The 24,547-nt window shown below is 32.0% G+C and overlaps 1 protein-coding gene and 1 pseudogene across 1 annotated transcript in view; both read right to left on the bottom strand.

Annotated features, from left to right (window-relative positions):
• The window catches only part of LOC107449804 (sodium/calcium exchanger Calx), a 115,433-nt gene extending 95,945 nt beyond the window's left edge, over window positions 1-19,488 (bottom strand). Inside the window, exon 1 of the mRNA XM_087152115.1 lies at window positions 19,380-19,488. The gene's annotated coding sequence lies outside the window, so the exon portion shown is untranslated. The remainder of the gene's footprint in view (window positions 1-19,379) is intronic.
• On the bottom strand, window positions 13,326-13,919 carry LOC107445849 (cilia- and flagella-associated protein 20 pseudogene; annotated as a pseudogene).
• Window positions 19,489-24,547: the final 5,059 nt, after the last annotated feature.

Genomic DNA, 24,547 nt, shown 5'->3' on the forward strand with positions numbered 1-24,547 from the left:
ATCACCAATTCATTTAAATAAGTCTTGCAAAATTGGATCAATTTATAGTGATTTTGATGTTAAAAATAATCTTGATAACCAAAATGTCAATAATGAGTATGTAAATTTGATTCAAGCTTCACCTGAAATGCTTGAAAGACGAAAATTAGAGTTGTCTATTAATGATTTTTACCTTGATAATTTAAATGAATCTCAAAAACATGTTATTGCTGATATTTTATTAAATAATTATGCTTGTTTTTCAAAATCTGTTGCCACTCTTGGCTGTACCGATTTAGTCGAACCTAGTATTAAGTTAAAATCCAATAACCCTATTAAAACCTTACCATATGATATACCACAAGCTTTACAGGATATTGTAAAAAATGAACTCACTGAGTTAATGAATGCTAATATTATTGAAAGAAATGTTTCTAGCTGGGCTTCGCCCATGGTTTTAGTAAAGAAAAAAGATACTGATTCCTCTAATCAAAACAAATATAGACTTGCTTTAGACTTTAGGTTACTTAATTCCATAATAGAAAATTCAACGTACCCTCTTCCCAAGATTTCGACTCTAATTAACAATATTTCTCAGTTTCAATATTATTCAAAAGTAGATTTTAAAAGTGCTTATAATCAAATAATGGTACCTGATGAACTTCAGGAGGTGTTAACATTTACTACACCCTTTGGTACATATTCTAACAAACGACTACCTTTTGGTCTCAAAACTAGTGCCAGTACCTTTCAATCTTTCGTTGACAAAATTATTGATGAGTTAAAAGCACATGGAATTGAGCATATTTATGCCTACCAAGATGATTTTATCATCTGTGCCAATGAATTTGATGACATGATGGTTAAAGTTAAAGCTGTGTTAAACATTTTAAGTAAATATAATGTAACTCTTACTCCCTCTAAATGTAGATTTTTTGAACAAGAAATAGATTATTTAGGTTTTCGTATTGCCAAAAACATAATTTCACCTGTTGAATTTAATATTGCTAAAATCACTAATTTTGCTGCTCCAAAAACAGTAAAACAAGTTAAACGATTTCTAGGTTTATGCGGATTTTATCGCTCATTGATACCCAACTTTGCAGAATTAACTGGTGTTTTAACTGATCTTACGAAGAAGAATATTTCATTTAAATGGATCCAACAGCATCAAGATGCATTTAAATCCTTACAGGATATTTTTTTTAACAAGCCGTTTGTCAAATTACCTGACTTTTCTAAGAAATTCTTTTTAACCCTTTGAAGCACAGTGGTACGACAGCGAAACCGCACTTTTTAAAAAATTATTCCTAGCGGCACAAAGGTCAATCTCCGAAACCAATAATATTAAAGTATTATTTTAACTTTACTAAACATCACCAGATAGCAGCACTACACTTAGATTATATCTTCCTTTGAAAAAAATAAAAAGTTTTCAAGGCCCTTTTTCATTACTACAAGTTTTTTTTTTTTACTCAATAAAATACAAAAAAAGTTTGAAGTATATCACTCAGATTTGTTGTTTATGAGCTTCTTTTGACACACAAATTTTTCCCAATAAAGATTCCTCAGAAAAGTATTTAATTTTTACCTTTATATTTTTTGGGTTCAGAGTGAAGCCACTGTGCCCCTAGAACATTATATCCACCAACACGAGTCTTTTTCCCCCTTCCTTCACTCAGATAGTGAAGTGGGTAAAAATTTATTAGGGTTTTTTCTTCATGGGGCTTATAAATGGGGAGCAATGTGTCTCTTATCTATTTCTATTGAAAATAAAGTCTATTACTTCAAATTTCTTATCTGAAACAAGTTAATTCTGCTCATTTGAGTTCTTTTTGAATAAGCGAACAGTCGTATTTAGTTGATGCTATAATATCTATTTTCTACTATTAAAATTTTTCTGCATTTTATTTGTCTTAAAAATTAAGAATTTAAATTTTTTATTATTATTATTATTTATTTATATTGTTGATTTTCAATTAAGAAATGAGAGTTTAATTCTCTATAATAGAAAAGTTCTTTTGTTTTGAAAACTATTTCAAAATTTAAGTATTTTAGTAGTATTAAGTATTTTAGTATTATACATTTTATTTTATATTTTATTTTTATTATTATACATTTTATTTTTATTATTATATATTTCTGTACTATTTATTTTATCCTGATATTGTATAATATATATTATATTTTACTTAGAATATTTTTTGTGTTTGAAATTCATGCGTTTTATTTTTCACTAATATATATTTTATTATATACTATTTTTGTATTATATTATATTTGTTAAAGCCTTTTTTGGTCTTTAAAATTATATAAATAGTTTTAGTACTTTAAGTTTATTGTTTGATTTCTGAAAAGTGAAAATTTATTGTAAAAAAAGTTAAAAAAGATAATATTTTTTTTTCACATGAAAATGTTCTATGTGGACACTGGTTAACCACCGAAACCACCACCCCCTGTGTGGTGCAATGAATCAGAATTTTTTTTAAATGTCATTTTCCCATTCTTAGATCCTAAGCATCATAATTAGTTTCTCAATTTTAAAAAAATATGAAAATTTATGTTCGTGTGCCTCAAAGGGTTAAACACTGATGCAAGTAAAATGGCAGTTTCTGCTGTGTTATTACAAGAATATGAGGATGGTTTTCATCCAGTAGGTTATTTTAGCAAATCATTAAATAAGGGTGAGAAAAATTATCCTGCTATAAAGTTGGAGTTGCTCGCCATTGTTAAGGGTATAACAGTATTCAAGTACTATTTATACAACAAATCATTCACAGTTTTATCTGATTCTAAACCCCTTAAATACTACAAAAAATCTACATCACCTGCTGACATTATAACGCGTTGGCTTCTTTTATTAAGTGAGTACACTTTTGATTTTAAATATGTACCCGGTTCTTGTAATGTTCTAGCTGACTATTTTAGTCGATGCCAAAATCCTGATTTAAGAGAAGACTGTAATTTTAATGATTTTGATAATACTGAATCTTTAATTGTACCTTTTTCTGATCCTAAAAATAATGAGTTAGTATGTGTTACTCAAACTGACCCTAAATTTGAAATATCTAATGAAACATTTAAGGACAATCAAACCAAAGATCAAGAACTTAATGATATCATTACTAAATTAAATGATAATAACTTAAACACTAAAATTATTGATAAATATTTTATATCCCCTGATACTAAGCTACTCATGTTTCATAAAGAATATAATAAGAATGATTATGCTGATTTAATAGTTGTGCCCAAGTCTCTCAGACCTAAGGTTTTGGAAATTACTCATGTATCTCATACAGGTGTCAAGAAAACTTTTGAGTTATTGTCAAAAAGATTTTATTGGAAAGGCTACTATGCTGACACGTTAAACTATGTGTTATCTTGTGATGCATGTATTCGCATCAAGCATTATTCTGTCAAACCAGCCCCCTTAAAAAATGTGTACATACCTACTCGCCCTGGGGATTTTATTAGTATTGATATTGTTGGACCTATTAAAGATACTGGGCATGTGTTAACTGTTATTGATCACTTCAGTAAGTTTACTGTATTATATCACTTAAGGAACTTAACTGCTAATACTATGGTCCAACATTTGTTAAATTATATGTCATTGTTTGGTAGAGTTACCATGATTTTAAGTGATCTTGGAACTCAATTTAATTGTGAAGTGTTTCATGCTATAAATTCTGAACTAGGTATTAAGGTAATACATACCACTTCAGGGCACCCTCAACTGAACTCAGTTTCAGAAAGAATAAACACTTCCTTAAAATCCTCATTGATTGCCTTGCGAGAACAAGGAATTTCTATTCAATCTGCCCTCTTAATTCACCAACAAATCTATAATAGTGCTATTCATCCTGCCACAGGATATAGCCCTAACATGCTTCATTTTGGTCGTGAAATGAGTATTTTCTTTGACACATACCAAAATTCTAACAATAAACTTATAAGTTTAGACCAAGCTTCTTATATTTCTCAGGTTTTAAATGATTTAAATAATTATTATAGTAATGCTTATACACTGGTTATCATAAATTAAGGAAAAATCACAAAAATAGCGATAACTCTTTCAAAAGTAAGCCAAACCGTGCAAAATTTGCATATGTTGTCCACTAAGAGTAGCTGAGTAAAATTGCAATATGCAAATTAGTGGCGCTGCACTCGGCTTACGTCATCTGCCTGGAGCATAAAAGTCCAAGTTTGAGAGAAAGCACACAAATTTTACTGTGATTGCGACATTGAAAATCTGAGATAGCCAATTCGTAATAATGACCTCTAGGCATCATTTGCCTGAAGAACTACGATGGAGAGCCATCGGGAGACTAGAGGCAGGGCAGAGTCAATCAGAAGTGGCCAGATGGCTAAATGTGAGTCCATCTGTGGTTCATAGACTTTGGAGGCAATTTCAAACCACAGATTCGGCATCTAGGAGGTTCAGTCAAGGACGGCCAACTGTTACGACCAGTGCCGATGACCGATATTTGACATTAAGTGCACGCAGGAATAGAACCGCTACTCCGACACATCTTAGATCCTCTCTTGCTGCAGCCACCGGAAGGTTGGTGTCAACGTCAACTGTGCGCAGAAGGCTCCACGAAGGTGGTCTGTATGCGAGACGACCAGCCATTTGCGTGCCGCTCACATCACGCCATAGGAGAGACCGTTTGCAGTGGGCCCGACAACATGTCCACTGGACGTCAGATCAATGGAGGCCTGTTCTCTTTACGGATGAGTCCAGGTTTAGTCTAGAAAGTGACAGTAGACGTTATTTGATATGGAGAGAACCTGGGACCCGTTATCATCCATCAAACATCCGTGAAAGAGATGCATACGGAAGAGGCAGTGTCTGTGTTTGGGGAGGCATATCCTTAGGAGGGCGCACATACCTCCATGTCTTTCCAAGGGGAACCGTGAATGCTCAGGTTTATCGAGACAACATCCTTGATGCTTATGTGCGCCCATATGCCGGGGCAATTGGTGATTGCTTCCTGTTACAGGACGATAATGCAAGACCACACAGAGCTCGCATTGTTGATGATTATCTTCAACAGGAAACAATTACTCGCATGGAGTGGCCAGCTCGATCCCCGGACTTGAATCCTATCGAGCACGTTTGGGATGCTCTAGGGAGGCGTGTATCTGCCATCAATCCGCCCCCTCAGACCCTTGCCACGCTTGCAACTGCTTTACAAGAGCAATGGCTCTCACTTCCTATTGAACTGATAGACCGCATAATTGAAAGCATCACACATCGCTGTTTGTGCTGTATTGCTTCTAGAGGCAATCATATTCCATATTAAAGGTACTTTTTCTATTGCAAACCGATACTTCCAATTTGTTTATTTTATACATGTGCTAATTTCTATACTACTATTAATGTCTGATAATTTCTTTTTATGTTGTTTAATACCTTACTATGTGTTGTATATTGTGGGTAAGTTTCATAAAATTCCATGTGTAATTTCTTGAGTTATCGCGATTTTTGTGAATTTTCCTTAATTTATGATAACCAGTGTACTTCTTTAAGGCAGAATCAGACTGATCAAAACAGTAAGTTTGAAAGGAAAGCTAAACTTCGTAAATTCGAAGTAAATGATATTGTATATTTGAAATCCAAAGATTCTTTTAATCCCAAATTCAATGGTCCATACACCATCATTACAAAACATAATGATGTTAATTTTAGTATCCAATTTTTATCTAATCCTAATGCTCCTGTGTTTAAAATTCATGCAAACCGTCTAAGGTTAGCCCCACATAGAAAAACATCTCTGTGTGCTACCAGTAATAAATTACCTCAACAAAATACTAGATACTTTCTTCGTTCACATGTTTAATTCAAATAACTGTTTGTGTGATTTTTACTAATGTTTTGCTTGCAAACCCCCATAAAATTTTGGGATGTCTCTGCTACGCTGGCGTACATGTGACATCTTATCAGGCCTGACAAGATTTTTTTTGGGAATGTTGTGATCGAAACGTTTGTTTCAGAATCATTAATTAATTAATCACTTTCTTGTTTAATTTTTTATCAACTCAGGGCAATACTTTTTACCTATTTTCTTAGTTTGTTTTCACTCAACTATTCATGTAAACATTTTGTAACTTAAGTGACTTTAATTATTACTTTGGATTTTTCCTAATACAATTGGGTTTTCCTTGTTTATTTTGGAATGTGGTACTATTCAAATAACCTTTAATGCAATTTTAATACTGCATTTAATTTTAAGTAATGGGTTTATCCCAATCTTCTATGTGTCATTTTTATATGCATTTTCATGCAACCTTTTTTGGAGACATGTTCTAAACCTTGTTGGTCTAACACAAAGTCTAAATTTTTTATTGTACATTATTCTCATTTTTTGTTTATACTTACTTGTCTATAAGTATTGTTTTTATGCATATATCTTTGTTTGAGCTAATATAAATTGTTTTCAATATTTGTATGAACATATGAGTCAGAACTTACTACAACGACACAAACTGTACTGCTCGGCTCTGTCTTCTGGTGCTTCCTTGAACTGTCTTCATCCCTGATGTCTGTACCCCTCATCTGGACTTTTGACAGACTTTATCTGAAAGTGGTCAGTGTATCTGCTACCTTGTACTGTCTTCATCCCTGATGTTGCTATCCCTCATCTGCGATTCTGCCAGTTGTCTTTGCCAGACCTTATCTGGAAGTGGTCAGTGTATCTGCTACCTCGAACTGTCTTCGTCCCTGATGTCTGGACAAACCCCTGCTGGGTATTTCTGATGTGTGTATTGTCTACTATCGGCTCCTGAGGCATGATCCTGCCGTCTTATACTGAGGTAATCTTGGCCTCTTATTTAATGACAATGTTTCTTCGTTCACATAGTCTCATATCGTGCTCCTACTGGTTTCATTGAACTGTGTGGTTTCGACAAATTAGTGGCAACTCAATGTCGGTGTTTCATAGTTCACCGTGCATCATATATTATTGCTTTCTGGATTCACTCAACTGTGATATTTCGTCAAATTAATGGCAGCTAAATGGTTGGATGTGTTGTTCGAGATCGAGGTGCACAGCTACAGGAGCAGTACATATTTTTATCTGTCTTACTTGATTAGTTCTTCTTGACATGGACTCCCTCCCGAATTGTGACTTTTCACGAATTTCATTCTCAAGCACTAATACTTTTGCTTTTCAGATGAATTTTGTAAACCTTTTTCCTTTTTTTGTGTATATATTTTTTTAGACTTTGTGTTGCCATTATTCATTGAAAACAACTTAACATCTCACCAAGTTTTTTTTTTCAGTGTAGTGTATTTGTGTGTTGTCAATTAAGTATTTATTCAAGTTTTTTTTTTTAATTTTTGTTGGATGCAAATTTTTACCTTTTTCCCAGCTTCTGATTTTTGTCTTCCCATTATTGCATTGGATATATTAATTGTTTTGGCATTTGTTTATTTTCAGATCCTGCTGTCCTGAATTTAGTTTTTGTACAAAAAGGCTTCACCTTTTTTTCTGTATCTGGGGGGAATATATGTAGTATGGTATACTACATATTAAGTAAAATCAATTGTTAATTCTAATTTTATTATCCAATTTCATTATCTAATCATCTTAATTTATTTAATCAGCATCATTCATCTAATTTAATAATCATTTGTTAATTGTTAATTTGTTAATAATGTATTAAACGCTTAAATAATTGTAACTGTTAAATTTGTGATAAACTTTTAATTGTATGCTTTTTTTACTTGCTTCCTTTTACACTTGTAATTAATGTTATTTATTTATCAGTATTCAATAATTCGTTGCAATATATTTCATGTAATATTTAAGTTTTACGCCTCAAGTTGTTTTGTAACCTTGGGAAAGTAATCTTTCTCTGCATTTATGTTCTTCCTTTAAAAGAAGATTCCTCCTTTTGTTACTTGCTGACAGCAAGATGTATGTCCATTCAGCAAACCCCTATTGTTGGAGGGAGAAGGAATTGGCACCAAGTCACCTTTCCCACGTTTCGGCTTGCATCAAATGCAAAGCGCCCCTTTTGATCTTATGATGGCGCCAAGAATGTTCCAGAACATTCCACAAAATTCTTTACCAGGTGTATCACCACTTTAGACAACCCCGCTTCATGTTTGGCATGGAGCTTAACAATTAATTTCGCCAGTTGGCCAATATTTGCAGCTCTGTGATTTGCCCCTCTGATCCTTCTCCAGCCAACCGATTGGTTATTCGCAAAAGTTTAATTTTTTTTGGCGAGAGTTTTCTCCCCTATCTTCATAATGAAGAAATAGTCAGTAGCAGTTGTTTTTCTCCCAATTGTAGTTTTGTTTAGTTTTTGCGGCTTAAGCCGAGATTTCTGGTGTTGGCATGTTTGCCAAGCATTTTTACCTGTTTTTTAAATGTTATTTTATAAATAAACTATGATTTTCTGCATCATTAACTATGAGTCTGGTGAGTAATTTTACGGTATAAGTTGTTTTCTCTTCCTTTTTTTTTCAGCATGCTCCTTTGTTGCGCTTACCTTAATGTTTGCACCCACTTCCTCTGTACATCATTTATACCTTTTCGGCCTTTACATAATTAGTATCTAAATTTTATTTAATCTTAATTTGACTTAATGTTAGTCACCCCCCTTTTTGATTTAGCCACACCACAACGATAAATTAATTTTAACCAATATATCACGATAAATTTGGTGAATACAAAATGATTTGAACTCGTTTAGTCATCTAGCACATATCTAGAATTCAGAGCTGCTCAAGTTATGTGTGGATGGTGTTTTCAGTATAAATATGAACAACAAATCTCGAGCTTTTGACCTGCTTTACTTCCGGTTAGAAAGTATACAACTGCTTACTACAGCTTATTCTGCTAGGCGGCGATATTTTCAAACAGATAATTTTGTTTTTAATAAAAGAAATAAATTTTATAATTTCAGAGCTCAAATATGCAGTATTTCATAAGATATTATGTAATTGACGTATTAAGAATTTCTGATGAGTTAAAAGTTAAAATTTGTTTTAGCTATTTATAGATGCATTTTTTAAAAAAGATGACGTGGTTGTCAGATTTAGAAAGAATTCGCTTTTTTTGGCAGTCCCCATTTGGCCTCTTTTTACTTGTTTATTACTGTTCTTGTTGCAAGTCGTGCACCATCACACGTTAGAGTTAGCATATTGTTCGAGCAGCGAGATTAAGTTTACTTTACAAATTATTATTTAGGTTTAAATTTCGAAATTAGTATATTGTTGACAAGCTAAGAAGTGTTTTATAACAATTTTCTTTTTTTAATCACGATTTTTAGCGTCTTGAAAAGACAGGTCTCCAAATGACGATTCTTTTTTTTAAACTCAAATAATAAATCAGATAACAAATACACGTATAAAAGAAACTCTATTCAAAAGAGTCTCAAAAAACAATGATCACGTTGTGAACCAAATGGCTTCAAAATACACCGGAAACAGTAACCCGGAAGTATAGACAGTAAAGAGCTTGCAGCGCACCCTAGTGTAGAAAACGCCATCCATATGAAAAAGGGTCTGAAATTTTATTAGCGATAAATTCCTTGGGGCTTTAATTCTGTTATAAATTCTACTTGTAGCGATCATGAAGCAATTTAAATTTGCATTGTCGTCCAGGACAGAGTTCCATTTAAAATTAAAATGCTCTAGCTTGTATGAAATTGGTCGCAAGATTCTATCATTACAAACACAGAAAGCAATATAATAAAAACTTAGTAATTGCCTTTCAAATTTTATGCAATTTTCAAAATATTGCTGTTGAACGCTTTGCAGAGCCTGACTGGAAGGGGCATATGGGGCAGTTGCCCCGGGCCCCCACATCAGAGGGGGCCCCAAATTGAGCAGAGAGTTTATTTTACGTTTCCTTCTTCAATGAACTTTTTTTTAAATAAAATATAAGTACAGTGTAAAATCTGCATCATGTGAATACAGTCTATATTTCGTAAATCCATGGCTTTCTACGGCGGAATTCAGCTAAATTTTCGCAATTACGATAGACAAACTTAGCCAATCAAAAGCCTGTATTTTTACATATTGCAAAATGCCATATGTTTACAAAAATACAGGCTACTGATTGACTTAATTGAACCATCTTAGTTGCGTAAATTCAGCTGAATTCCACCCTATTGTCAGCAAGGATATGAATTTTTTCTCAGCTAGATAACAAAGTTAACAACCAGAAATCTGCATTCGACATACATGATGGACATAAAATTATCAGAAAATCAATAAAATGGACAAAACATTATTTCGTCTGATCATTGGAGGGGGTGGGACTTCATAGCTATTTTAGGTTCTAGTCAATTTTCTTGTTATCTATAATGAGGTAAAAAATTTAAAAACCTTCATAAAGTTCGGTTCTTTTTTATTGAAGAAGTAAAGCAGAGGGGGCCCCCAAAGAAGATTTTGCCCCACGCCCCAATTAGGCTAAGTCGGGCCCTGACAGTTTGTTGTTGTTATATTTCAATTTTTTAAGAAGATCAAGCTTAATTTTGCTTACGGCTGGTACAGCATGATGACCACATGTGGTGGTACAGCATGGTACACCGTAAACAGAGGGTTAAAATTGTTCATTACGAAAAAAGATTCCAATTCTATGATTTTTGATTTTTTCTATCGTTTTCTCAAGGAAGTGTAGCCTTTTTTACCCTCAATAAAAACACATCAACAGGGGCGTTGGGATGGAAGGGGGACATTGTCTCCCCAAAATGTTTTCTATAAGAAAAAAAAATTTATATTCATCAAATTTAGTTCAAACAATTACTTAATTTATCAAATGCGCCGCAAATGGAAATAAAGGTCGTTTGAGATTTAAACAAGTCTAAAAAAAGCGATCTGATAAAATCGCATCGATAACAACAAAAAATTGAGAAAATTCGCTTTTATCGCTTAAATTCGCTTTCTCTAAACTAATAAAAAAAGTGAGAAAAATCGTTTATCAAAAGTGTCTCTACTGCACAACGTTGCCAAACGTTCTTAAGGCGAATTAAAAATTGTAAAGAACGATAGAAGAAAGTTGCCTAAATCATACCACTTCTCATCGTTAAATTTTTGCAATTACATTGCATTTGCAATTGCAGACAATTACATTTGAAATATTTCAACAATAAAATCCAATCATTTAACTAATATTATTTTTTGGTAATAATAATTTGCAAATTACTGAAAATCAATTTTTTCGCAAGGTCTGCAAAGGTATGATTTGGGAAACTTATTGCCTAATTCGTACCACTGCTCCCTAAATCGTACCACCCTAAAAAAAATGAGTAAATTTAATTAGGTGAATAAGTTGATCATGTGCTGCCCAAAACAATAATTTAATAGCATATTAAGAAATATGATAATAAATTGTTGAAGTGTTATCATACAAGTACAGTATAGGAGTATTATAAACCTATAAAATGTTACGGGAACATAATGCTACGTGCTTCAAAGTTAAAGTTTGATTTTAAGACTGCTTCTTTTTGGGATCTAATGGCCAACTTTCTTTCTTCAGCTCATATAAATGGAGAAATTGGTTTAATTCAAGCATTCAACATAGAGGGCACCAGGTCAAATCACATAACAATACTTACTATATCACTACTTGACTAAACAGAAGACTCGTCGCTTACATGTTTTTCTTAACACTTTTTTCTTCCTTGGAATAAGAAAAATAAATCGCATCAAAAGAATTTCAAATCTCATTAAATTTGCTAAAACTGTTTTGTTTCGTTCCGACTGATTCGCGTATAGATTCTAGCTTTCTGCTCTCAAAAAGTCACTCAGAATATTAAAATATTTTTTAAAATTGTTACAGTCCTATTATAAACCTCTCTCACGATTCACGCGATTCGAAATTTGTTAAAGAAGAGTCGTTGCAGCTCAGATTATAGAGCGCCGACCTCCCAACAAGGTGAGCTGGGTTCGAATCCCAGCGACGGGGCTGGTAGATACTCTAAAGTACTTGATGTGGTTAGATTACATAGAACGGTATTTATACCAAATAAAAAACTATCTTTGCATAAAAGTTTGATTAATTATGTATATCCCGATTTTTGGCGGAATGTTTGAAATTTAGAATACAATTGAAGCATTAAGTGGAAGAACGTGTGAAAGTAATTAAAATATTAAATTTTTAAGTTTAAAAGCATGCTGTTATCGGCTGTATAGATTAAATAATTTGGAAAAATGATTAACTCATGGCTGTGAAAAATGATATAAATAACTTCCTATTTTTTTCAATGTATTTTACAATATACTCGAATTTGCTTAAATAGTTTTGAAGCTTATTTTTTCATTATTATATCGCCAAAGGATTCCATTTATATATTTAGCTCAGGAAAATATATACGTAAAAAATCGAATGCATTTTTCCAAAACTATGTAAAATGATGTAAATAAACATTTCGACAAGGAGATTCTGCTTAAAATAAAGTAACTGTTAATACATAGCAATTATAAGTGTTGGAATATTTTAAACAAACGAAGCTGTTATGTTAGGGAGAGGAAATTTTTAAATATTATTCCGTTTAAAATCAAGGTAATGCTGCCAAACGTTTGCATTTTACCTTAATGTACCAAATTGCTGACATCTTATTATTTTGAAATTTTTTAATTTTGGCTATTTTATATTTAAAATGTACCTAACGATTTTGGTTATCTTTTTTTCTTCATTGAAAGGGTCAAATCTTCGTATAAAATACGGTATATACCGAATAATTATAAATTTATCTTTTTTTTTCCCTCCTAAAATCCGCATTATCATCATTTTATTCTCTATCTCTCTCTTCTTGGGCACTACAGCCCAGGCAAGGCCAGGGCTGCCCCATACCAATTATGCATAATAAGATTAATATAATTAGTTGGATATAATAAGATAAGATTAGTATTATAATAAGATTACTAGAATTATATATTCGGATAACAACACTAAAACCAGAATGAACGCTAAGATTGTCTTTCATGTAGCTATTATTTTCTTACAGACAGAACTATGTAAATTTTAAATAAAAAATGCAGAACTATTCTAATTCGATAAATGATTTTAACATGAACAACTGCATCCAACTGTAAATAGTTAAACATAAAAATTTTCAAACTATTAATCAAAAGCATGACTTTATTGCGCGAATTCAATCAAATACAGTTGTTTTATAAACAAATTAAGATAATAAGTCGAAACATCTACTTGAAGATTTTAGTCAGACATTTTGATTGGTGCATATTTTCCACTTTTTAAATAATACAAACAATCTGCACACAAGCAAGACAATCTTTTAAATCGACTTGAACTACTTTGATTCGAAAGTTAAAATCATATTACAAATTGATTTCTTTGAAGTTTTCTTTTTCACTGTACCTAAGTCCGTTGTCCTTTTGCTGTGTGACTTTTACCAGGTCTTTTACACGCCTTGTAACTCAGCGGTAATTCTTCGTCTGAATAAATTCTATCGGAAAAATATATAAGTCGCACTCGACAGTTGGCATAGATCTCAATTGAAACAAATTCTATGAATTGGCTATCATACGCCTGCTTCGTGAAAGTTGCTAAATTTATCTGTATCTTGTTCCACCCGTCATCTAAAGCCAAAGGCATGTGACACAGTAATGGAGTGACCGATACCTTGGATTGGCAATTGCTGGCTCTGAAGCGTCTTTTCACCATTCTACTGTCCAGCACTGCAAACTCAAAGCAGAAGGGCAATTTCAAATATTTGATGATAAGAGTTAGATATGGAAGTCTAACTCCAATAGATGACCGTGGTTGTCGGGGCAAGGAAACGTAGGTAGTGACAAATTGGACAGCAGTAATCTCGACGACCAAAGCCTGTAATTCATCGTCCGTAATTCGCTTTATGTAGCCTTTGCCCTTTTTACCCCATATCGCCAGTGGATTCAAGCCATTGCCGCTGAGAAGTGTGATGAGACCAGTCTGTAACTTATTGCGAAACATGTATCTATTTTATTAATAATTATTCTTGCTTGACGATTAGATGTTTATTGATTCATGGCCAATTTTGAGTTGCCAATATGCTTTTAGAAATTATTGAAATGCAAAGCGACTGCTAAAGATGATTTGCTTTAATTTACCAAGACATTTAAGGTTGTTCTTTGTAAGTTTTTAGTTTTATAAAATAACGCTTTGTAGCGTATTTTATATGACAATTGCGAATATAACTGTTGCGAGTTTTTAACAGTTAATCATGACTGCCATACGGTTATCACGTACGAGAAAAATATAAGTAACGATAAGCTCGATTTTCACTCTATCCTAGTAACCACTCGCCAAGTGGCTGGTCAACGAAAAAAATGGCGACACGAATTAAATAAGCAACAAGTCATCCCCCCCCCCATCTTTTTACCCATTAGCAAAATGGGTGTTGTTTTGGGTTTAATAGCATGCGCACCTTATTTGAACGTCATCACATTTTTCAAGAGTAATAGTAAACAGTGCACATGGACTCAAGAGTAATAGTAAACAGTGCACATGTGTCGTCATTGCATGCGTTGCTATGGCGTCCGCTGTTGTTTGATAATTTTTTTAGAATTCTTTTTTTCACTTTTAATTTTGCTACGCATTAAGTTGGAGAGTTTATTTTTGAGATATGGGATCAGAGAGGTCCCATAAATACTTCTTCAGTTGTGAATAAATGATAATTTCATCATTCAAAATTGTGTACTGAACAGTTAGGATTAACAGTTAAAGATGTCCAAGATGAAAACACAATAAAGCTGATTTTCCAAACAAAATGAGACTTCAGCAATTTCAAGCTCCATGCTATCAACGGATAATTCAAGTATTTTTTTCTCTTTGAGTCGTTAAGTCTTGAAAAAGGGAGTTGACGGATAAAAATTATCTTCATATTCAAAGTCTAAAAATTTGAAGCCCCTAATTATAACCAAGAATATCTCAAAGAAGAAACTCGGCACGAAATTACAAGCTAAGGGGTGTATAATCTAGAATTCTTTTATGAACCAAAATTATGCTAGCAAGTTTTGTTTTTTTTAATAGTTGTATTCCGCATTGAATTTTCTTGCACGGCGAAGTCAAACCAGTATGTTAAACAAAATTTTGTCACACATTTATCTAATTTTTATTATTGAATTAACTTTTTTATAACCGTAGATTATTTCTAATATGATTTTTTTTTTCTTAGAAAAAAAAAATTGAGAAAACCCTTTACACTCCAATGTCGCCAGGCGCAGTCAACAGTCACAACTCAAAATTTGAGAATTTTTATACCTTATAAGTCATTAATTATTTCAAGAATTTTAAAAAATATATTGTATTATGCGTTTTAAATAATTTAAAGCTTATGTCTGCCCAAACAGCATTTGAAAGTACTTGGAATACAAACAAAGGGTTAATCTAAGCAAAAAATAAAAAGCATAAAGTGGCTATTAGATTAATAGGATTTATCGGTGTTGGTTACCAACCTATTAGGTTACAGAAAAAGTGGCTTATAAATTATTAGAGTCTACCGGCCACTGGCTACTAACTGAAAATTTAAATATTCAGGTCTACTCTATCCTCAACTTCAAAGGTAATGTCTCTTACGCGATTCCGAGTTTCCTATAGGAGAGAAACAGTTGTTATTTTCGACGATTGAGTACTTGCACTTCAAGAAGAAGATCAGAGATACCCACACATGTGACCTATGACCTTACGACTACTAATATTCAACTCCATAGCCTTGTAATTTTGAGCCAATCCAGAAGACCAGAAAACTTCCAGATCAGTGCCCTCATTAGCATGATTTGTTATGGGTAAATGGAGGACTTTGTGATTCGACAGATTTAACTTGCATCAGTCACCATTTACTACGTCGGCCGGTGGGGATCGAACCTACGACCTTTTGGACATAGGCCCAGTACCCTATGTGGCTTCGTGCCTGTCTTGGTGTTAAGAAATATAAAGTGAAAGAATTTAAAACTTTCTGAAAGAATTAAAAATGTATCATTAAAGGGAATTGAGCTGATTCGAAATAGAATGGAAATAACAGTTGCTGACGTAGACAAATGCCACGTTTCAGCAACCAATTAGATCGATATACCCACACTACGTCACTTGCAAGTATCTCATTACGCTGTCTCACATGATCATTCTCGAGCAAATTTTTTATAAAAGTTGAGGATAAGATTATTTGCTGCAGTTCATCTATGTCGCACAAGAGCTGCACAATGGGCTATAGGCGATGGTCTGGGAAACATCCCTGAGGATGATCCGAAGAATTTTGATCCTCTGCAGAGGGGGTGGTACCCCCGCTTTGGTAACCCGAAGACTTCCATGCGAAGTCGAGCACTTTACGGTAGCACAGTTTAACAATACATCCTCGGTCCCTACGCAGATTGATCCAAGTGGTCACTTACCCGCACGCTGACCGCAGCTAGTGATGCTTGACTTCGGTGATCAGCTGGGAACCGTGTCCTAAACATCAGTCCACTGTGGGACGAGGATAAGATTACGCTTACTATTGACTTGTCGATCTCGTGGCCAATAACTTTCACAGTCCCACGAGGGAAAAAAAATGTTTCTTCCTCTTTTCACAGTATGCTCTAAACTAAGGGTGGAAATTTTGTGGCAAAGAATTTCAAGAAAAGCTGAAGTTTTGAAAAGAAATGTCTAAACTGACGTCCATTTAATTACCTGTCCATTGGCATAATTGATCATTCAGGAAAAAGATTTAATTGGGAGAGGAATACGCATTATCCAATAGGAAGAGTGCAAACCGTTTTTAATTGCCATTCACAACCACAAAATTACGAAAATTGATTGATTTATTTATCGCTCCCAAGGATGTAGTTCAGCCTCTGGCTAGGGCATCTCTATTTTTAGTATTTGAATAGTTAATTCAACGCAGAATTGCTTGGACTCATAAAAATATGATAAAATTAAGGGTTTAATGACGTTTGCGGTTTTCTCACTGCAGGCGGTAATGAATAATTGTCATATTTCAAGCGGTGTGAGTGGTGAAGGATCATTATTTTGTCCCGTTTCAAATGAGGGGTAATAAGATAACCATAATTAGCTCATAAGCAAGCATTCTTTTTTTTTAAAAATCGTCACGCACTTGAAAACAAAAGAATGACATTTTCTTTATTCCGCAAATCACTTTTTTATTATTTATTATGAAACACCAAATTCACTTTTTCCTAACTTGGTCATAATTAAAAATAGATAGTTACTATTACAACAACACCCGATTACGGATATTATGAAAAATAACAGTGTAGAGAATACCGGGCAATGGCGGTACACGTATTATAACGTACAATACTGTTACGTTAATAATCTCAATTGATATTGCATGATTATAAAAGACTATTATTGATCATAACCATGTCACCTATAACCTGCATTCCATACACTGATTATCAGTTTAATCAGTAAAAAAAAAAATGAGCTAAAAAGTTTAAAAAAAAATCTAACTGCCAAAGAATAAAGCAATATTTCAATCTAAAATATTATGTTGTATTAAATTTAGTATTTTAAATATATTTAGCAGCCAAACTATTTGCATCTCCAAATATAATAAAGAACTGTAACAAATAGTTCAAATACAGGTTTATAAAGTCCCAGACCCATTTTGATGTTTAATAACTCATAAAATAATAAAGATAGAGAGTTCTTTCAGAACCTCTATCATAAAGATAAAGAGTTCTTTCAGAGCCGTACGATAAACATTTAGTTTCCAAGTTAAAATAATTTTTTTACAAATAAACTACGCACATAATATAAAAACGAGACAAAATGATTCGGCAAATTTTACCCTTAAGATAGTAAAACTTTAAAATAGTATTTATTTTTTTGAATCAGAGCATTTTTATGGTTAATTATGTGCACAATAGAAAAAATATTTAATGCATGAATACAACATACTGTAAAACTTTTTATTAATTTTCAAAGCACAGTCTTATGAAGCATATTAATCCGATAGTAAAAAAATATTAATTTTAAGTTCTAACGTCAAGACAAAAAAAAAAATCCCTAGGGCAGGGGTGGGGTGGCGAACCTTCATGCACCAACGTGCCATTTTTTCTAAATATATTTTAATGAGATCATAGACGTGCCGACAAATAGTTTTGACTTCGTGATTATTGGGTAAATAATAATACTAAATTTTATCAACTCAAAACTCTTTATTTACTACGAAAAAACGTAATTCTCAACTTTTGCAATGTTTCAGTTATACGCGTAATTCAACTTAAAGTAACATCAGTGTGACTTCTGTTGTTGCAGATTAGATGACAAATAACTTATATTAGAGTTATAAGATGTTAGTTTAAGCAGAACTGTTAATTTTTTTTGCTAGTTATTTATTGTTCGCTTGTTTTTTTGTGGTTATTAATTGCTTTTTTGACATTGTTCTTTTTTTATGAATTTTAATTGAATTGTTAATATGCTTCATTGTAAACTTTGTGATCGGTGTCGTGCCCAAAATATTGTGTCGCGTGCCACAAGTGGCACTGGTTCGCCATCCCTGCCCTAGGGATTAAATAACATGGAAATACCAAAAATGCATTCACTTGAAAAAGTTTTGCTTTTTGCTGAGAAAACATTGCCTTTTTGTTACAAACGCTAAAAATTTAATTAATAATCTAGATAGAGAGATTATTTTTCTGAGTGTATGGAACTATTTGAAACTTTAATGTTAGAAATTTTTTTATATATATATATATATACTTTTGTCTCATTTGATTAATGTGACATCTTATAATTAAATTACATAATCTAATAATTGCTTTTAATATAGTAAAAAAATATTTAGGACTTTCTCATACGATTCACAACGGCAATTCATGTGCAGGAAAAAGCCATGAGATATGAAGCGTAAACAAGTGTCATCAAAATTAATTTCAAAATATTACCCAACAAAAAAATATGAATGGCTAACCATGACTTAATTTCCTTTATTATTAGCATTAATTATCATTTAATGCACAGAAATAGCATTAAATTATAAAAATTTAATGTACAGTCTACATTCAAGTATAAAAATTTAAATCATGTAAAAGTGGCTATTGTTGAGAATGAATAAGCTTCAAGTGCCAATAAACACAGTCATTAAAAAAAAAAAAAAAATTCAGAAAAAAAACTATGCTGTTTATTTTACTTGTTTTCAAAATAATACAAATTTCAGCTCTTTAATTACATCTTATGCTTATTAGCGAAAATAGTTTCATATTTGGTCTGAAATTCCTGAAAATTTACAATGTTTAAATATGTTTTATTTCAAGACATAAAATTGTGAGAAAGTTCGAATGTTTTACTAATTTTATTTTATAATATCCTCGAATGAACAAAAACTGAAACATTGGTATTTTAAAATGAGACTTCTTTCATTATGTAATTTTTAGAAGCCTACATTAAAGTCAGCAAAAAAAGAATTACTAAAAATTAAATACCACTTACTCGGCTATTAGCTGTTATTCGATCATTATCGTGTTAAATAATATATACCCACTCTTTCAGTTCCTTGTATTTTGAGAATTTGTTAACTGACATTTTTATAATCACCTTTAAATCTCGGTACAGCCCGGGCACAGGTCGTTATTAAAAAAGCGAAATATAATACCAGAGAAAGAATCGTATAACCCATGGTTCTACACAGTTGTTATTCAATGACAAATATTTGAAAATGGCGGCAAGTCAGAATTACTATAAGTGACGTCACTAAAAGACCTTAATTGTCTCAGCATAAGGCTCTAACTCAGGGGTCTATCTCACCCATCTTATTTTTGGGTCGGTGGCTATGCTCAAATGGGTACAACCCGCCCCCTACCGGCTGAAATGAAACAGTGGGTAACTTGCAACTTCAGAAACCTGGCATAACTACTCCAGTACTTGCTATGCCTAAAGCTGTGATTTAAATGGATACCTGAGGGCGACGTCACATTTAATTGATTTCTAAATCGACTAATACTGTGATGTACCTACGATGACATTACTTACGAGTATCAAATTTTCATCTACTGGTTTAATTGGGAACTCCTAAAGCAGGATACCACCAAAATGGACTTTTATTCAATTATTTTAAGGTGGTTTTTTAAGATATCATCGCATGAAATAACATTTTTTAGCCAAACTATGCATTGTTTTTTAAATTGTTGTGAGTTTTTAAGATATTCTACTGGCAATTAAATTTTCATTTTATGTTTGGTAATCATGGATCCTAAAATTATAAACTTTTAAGATTGTATCTAGAAAATCCATTAAACAAAATACTAAAAAATTCTGAGACAGAAAAAATTAATATTTCAAAAAGGAATTCCGTCATAAAAATATAAGTTGTTCAAATATAAGAAAAAAAGGTGAAATTAACCAAAGCGTAGAAAAAAAAGTACCGTTCTGATGAGTTTACTTCCGATTTAATTATGTCTGTCAGCATTAGAAAAAACTACTACAGGGTTCCCACTCTTTTATCAAAGCAAAAATTAAGTACTTTTAAGGACTTTTATCAAAAAAATTAAGGACTTTTTTTGTAGAAATTAAGGACCTTAAAAATGATTATTTATCATCAAATAAAACATCATAGATTAATAATAATAGATAAAAAAAATAGAATAGCTTTTCTTCAACTCAGTCACCCTTTAAAAAATTTTTAAAAAAACTAAATAAAGAAATGTTTAATACAAATAATCTGTATTTAATTAAAATTAAATTGCATTTAATCACCTCACATAAGCTTTTAAGAATATAAAGAAAAACTCAAAGAGTTCAGATTAAACATTAAAATTTTCTATTTTAAAAATAGCAAGAAATTGTGTAAACAGATAGAAATATATAAATTATGACGGTTAATTCATTAAATTAATAAAAATATTATTTTGAGTGACTAATACTAAACCAAGACAAAAAGAAACTAACAAATATAAGTTTATTGAGGTTAAGACAATTATTTTAAACTAAGTAAAACCTAATTATAATAAGCTCAAGATTTATTAAAATCACAAAATATAAAAAATTTAATGATTAAAATCAGAATATATTTAGTACCTAACAATCCGGAAAAAAGAAATAAATAAACTACAAGGAAAACTTATTAATTAAAATTAAGAAATGATAGTTAAAATAAACAGAAATGATAGTTAAACAGAACTGAGAAACAGAAATGATAGTTAAAATAAGTGCTAACATAAATATTGAAACACAGGACAAGGCAGAATGTAATGATCAATTGAAATAAAAAGGAAAAAATTCCATATCTAAAAATTGAAAATGAAATGACATAATTCATTAAGTACAAAATTTATTGTGAATGAAGGGGAAAAAACAACAAAACATAGTGGAATCAGAAACATCATTTATAAAAAAAGATAAAAAAAATCTTTATAAAATAGTCCGCGTTTAGTTATAAAAAATTTTATGCTTACACTGATAAGCAATACTGCACCTCTGAGGAATTTGAATTTATTCAATTAAAAAGTATTGTGTCTTGTATAGATATTAAAGGAACTAAAATAATCGATGATAAAAAAATTTGTTCGGAATAAAGTATTGCCTGAAATTATAAAACAATAGTTTTTCAAATAAATCAAAGGTAATGAAAATTGGATGCAAATATATATATATATATATATATATATATATATATATATATATATATATATATATATATATATATATATATATATATATATATATATATATATATATATATATATATATATATATATATATATATATTGTTGTGTCACAACAACCAGAAATAAGACGTGAGTTGTACCAAATAATTTATTTAAACATTCACACGAACAATCACAAAATATTACCCAAAGAAAAACTCTTCGTAGAAAAAAACTCTCTTTTCAACCACACAAAAAAAGAACATCATTTCTCGTGTGTTTCTCTCAAGCAACATCATTTTAGCATTACCTCTCGAGGAATTGATGCTTTTAGCTCAGTTGTCACACTGTTACGTTACAGTCTAACTCCTCCCTTCCACAGAGTTTTCTTTGCAAAAATAGGAAATGGCAAAAAAAACATACATAAAATTTTGTCAAAACTGATCTATATAGGTTGACATAAAACTGTTTTGTTTATCGGTATATAGGAAAATAAAACAGTAAAGGAAAATAAACAGGAAAATAAACAGGAAAATTGGAGTCACGAATCTTTTCAGTGAGTAAGTCATCGCTTTTCGCCGTTTGATCAGAAGTAACGATGTGTTCATTGGAATCGACTATACCGAGCTGTACATTATCTTTATTTTCTACTTCCCTCCTTTCATTCATTTTTTCTTGTTTTCGAGTCATTACAGCACTTATCACTGGGACTTCAAACGAATTTTCCAATAGAGCAGCCGTTTTGTTACCCAATAAATAATACCCTTGATCAAGAGAATCACCCAATACAGCTGCCTTAGTAACCACTTTTCCTAACTTACAGTTTAATTCAACTACGGCTAATGGAAAACAAAATGATTCTTCCTGTATTGGAGTTTTTATCCAAACAAATTCACCCGTGTACATTTCAGGTTTTACAAATCTCCTAGGAATTAAATCCAAGGTTGAGCCAGTGTCTCGTAGTATTGAAATGCCAACGCCATTTACCACGCCAATGCTCGTATATGGTGTCATTATATCAGGAAACCTTGGTTCCGAAACATGAAGCGAAGCCACAGTTTCTGAATTTGTTTTCGCCTTGGGACATTGAGGGCGTAGATGATCATAAGAACCACATTCGTAGCATCTAAGCTGTCTTCTTCTTTCAAATTCTCTTTCGCGAACATTTTCTTTAATATTATTTTTCTGCCAAGTCAACTTTTCTTCAGTTCTGGTATCACTTTGGTTCAGAGATCGCCAAGAATCATCTTGGTTACTTCGATTATAAGACACAGACTTTTCCTTGAAACTGTTTTTTAAACTTTCATAGTCGTCCAATTTTCCGGCTAATTTGGAATAAGAATTCAATTCCATCCAATCTTCAAGAAAATGATCTCTCATGTCATTTGGTACATGACGTTTCATTTGCTCGGTAACCATCAAACTCTTAAGATCATCGAAAGTGGTAATTTTTACTTCAGAAACCCATTCGCTAAAATAGCAATTTAATTCTTGTGCAAAATTTCGCCAAGATTTTTCAGGTGATTTAAAATGTCGATAAAAATTTTGTTTGAGTTCCTCTGCATTAAGCTTATATTGTTTAAGAATTAATTGTTTTACAAAGTCGTAGTTATTGGCATCATTAGGAGACTCTCTCGCCAGCATATTTGAAATGTCGGGTGGTACTACGCTCAATAGGTAAGGCACCCATTCATCTTTAGGAATTTGTGCAATTTCTGCTCGACGTTCAAAATTTATCAGATACAACGACATTTCATCTTTACCTTCATTAAATTTTGGTGTTATTTGTAAAATCTGTATTTTATGATTTGTTTGACCTGATACCGGTCTGTTTTGGTGCTGAATTTGAGAATTTGCTTCTAATTCGAGTTTACGCAATTCCAATTGATGTTGCCGTTCAAGTTCTTCTCGCCGTTCTTGTCTTTCAAGTTCTTCTCGCCGTTCTTGTCTTTCAAGTTCTTCTCGCCGTTCTTGTCTTTCAAGTTCTTCTCGCCGTTCTTGTTTTTCAAGTTCTTCTCGCCTAATTCTCTCCTCCGTTATACGAGTCAAACACATCTTTACATCCTCAACCTCATAATGTTTACTAGTTTGAATTACTTTTTTAATTTCACAAACATTTGCTTGAGGTGGAACAGATTCACCTAATTCGTCGGCCAATTCTATCAAATCCACTTTTTTCGCTTTATTAAGAAAAGCCATAATTTACAACTGATAAAAAACTAAATATACAATCACTGACTACCTTAAATCAACTACTCTTACTATATCCCACCGCTGCCACCAGTAAAATTCTGTTGTGTCACAACAACCAGAAATAAGACGTGAGTTGTACCAAATAATTTATTTAAACATTCACACGAACAATCACAAAATATTACCCAAAGAAAAACTCTTCGTAGAAAAAAACTCTCTTTTCAACCACACAAAAAAAGAACATCATTTCTCGTGTGTTTCTCTCAAGCAACATCATTTTAGCATTACCTCTCGAGGAATTGATGCTTTTAGCTCAGTTGTCACACTGTTACGTTACAATATATATATATATATATATATATATATATATATATATACATATTAATTATTATAAAATAGGGAATAATGAATAGTGATTTGGTCGAATAGTCAAATATCTGGCCAAATAAAACGGCCGCCTACCCAGTGATCATACAACATTTAAAAAAAGAAAATCCTCAAGAATTTTTATTGTTTATGTAAAAATAGGCCTGGGCATTGTAAGAAATTTTATATCATGATAGATCGTCAGTCAGACATCGCGATGTATCGCAATTTAACATATGTTTAAAATTTATCAATCAGAGATCTTTAAATCAATCAATAATAAATTTATAACAAAAGAAAATGTTAATTCTAAAAAAAATTGATTCTATAACATCAATAGCATTGCTCAATTTTTTCAATTGAAATAAAGATGGATTGACTTAAGACTGTCTTAAGGATTGACTTGTTTTAAAGTAAAAACAAACACAAGCTTTATTTTAATTTTTTTTTAATTAA

This window comes from Parasteatoda tepidariorum, chromosome 9 (assembly GCF_982258835.1).
Source record: "Parasteatoda tepidariorum strain Cologne lab strain chromosome 9, Ptep-v5.0, whole genome shotgun sequence".
Lineage (NCBI taxonomy): Eukaryota > Metazoa > Arthropoda > Arachnida > Araneae > Theridiidae > Parasteatoda > Parasteatoda tepidariorum.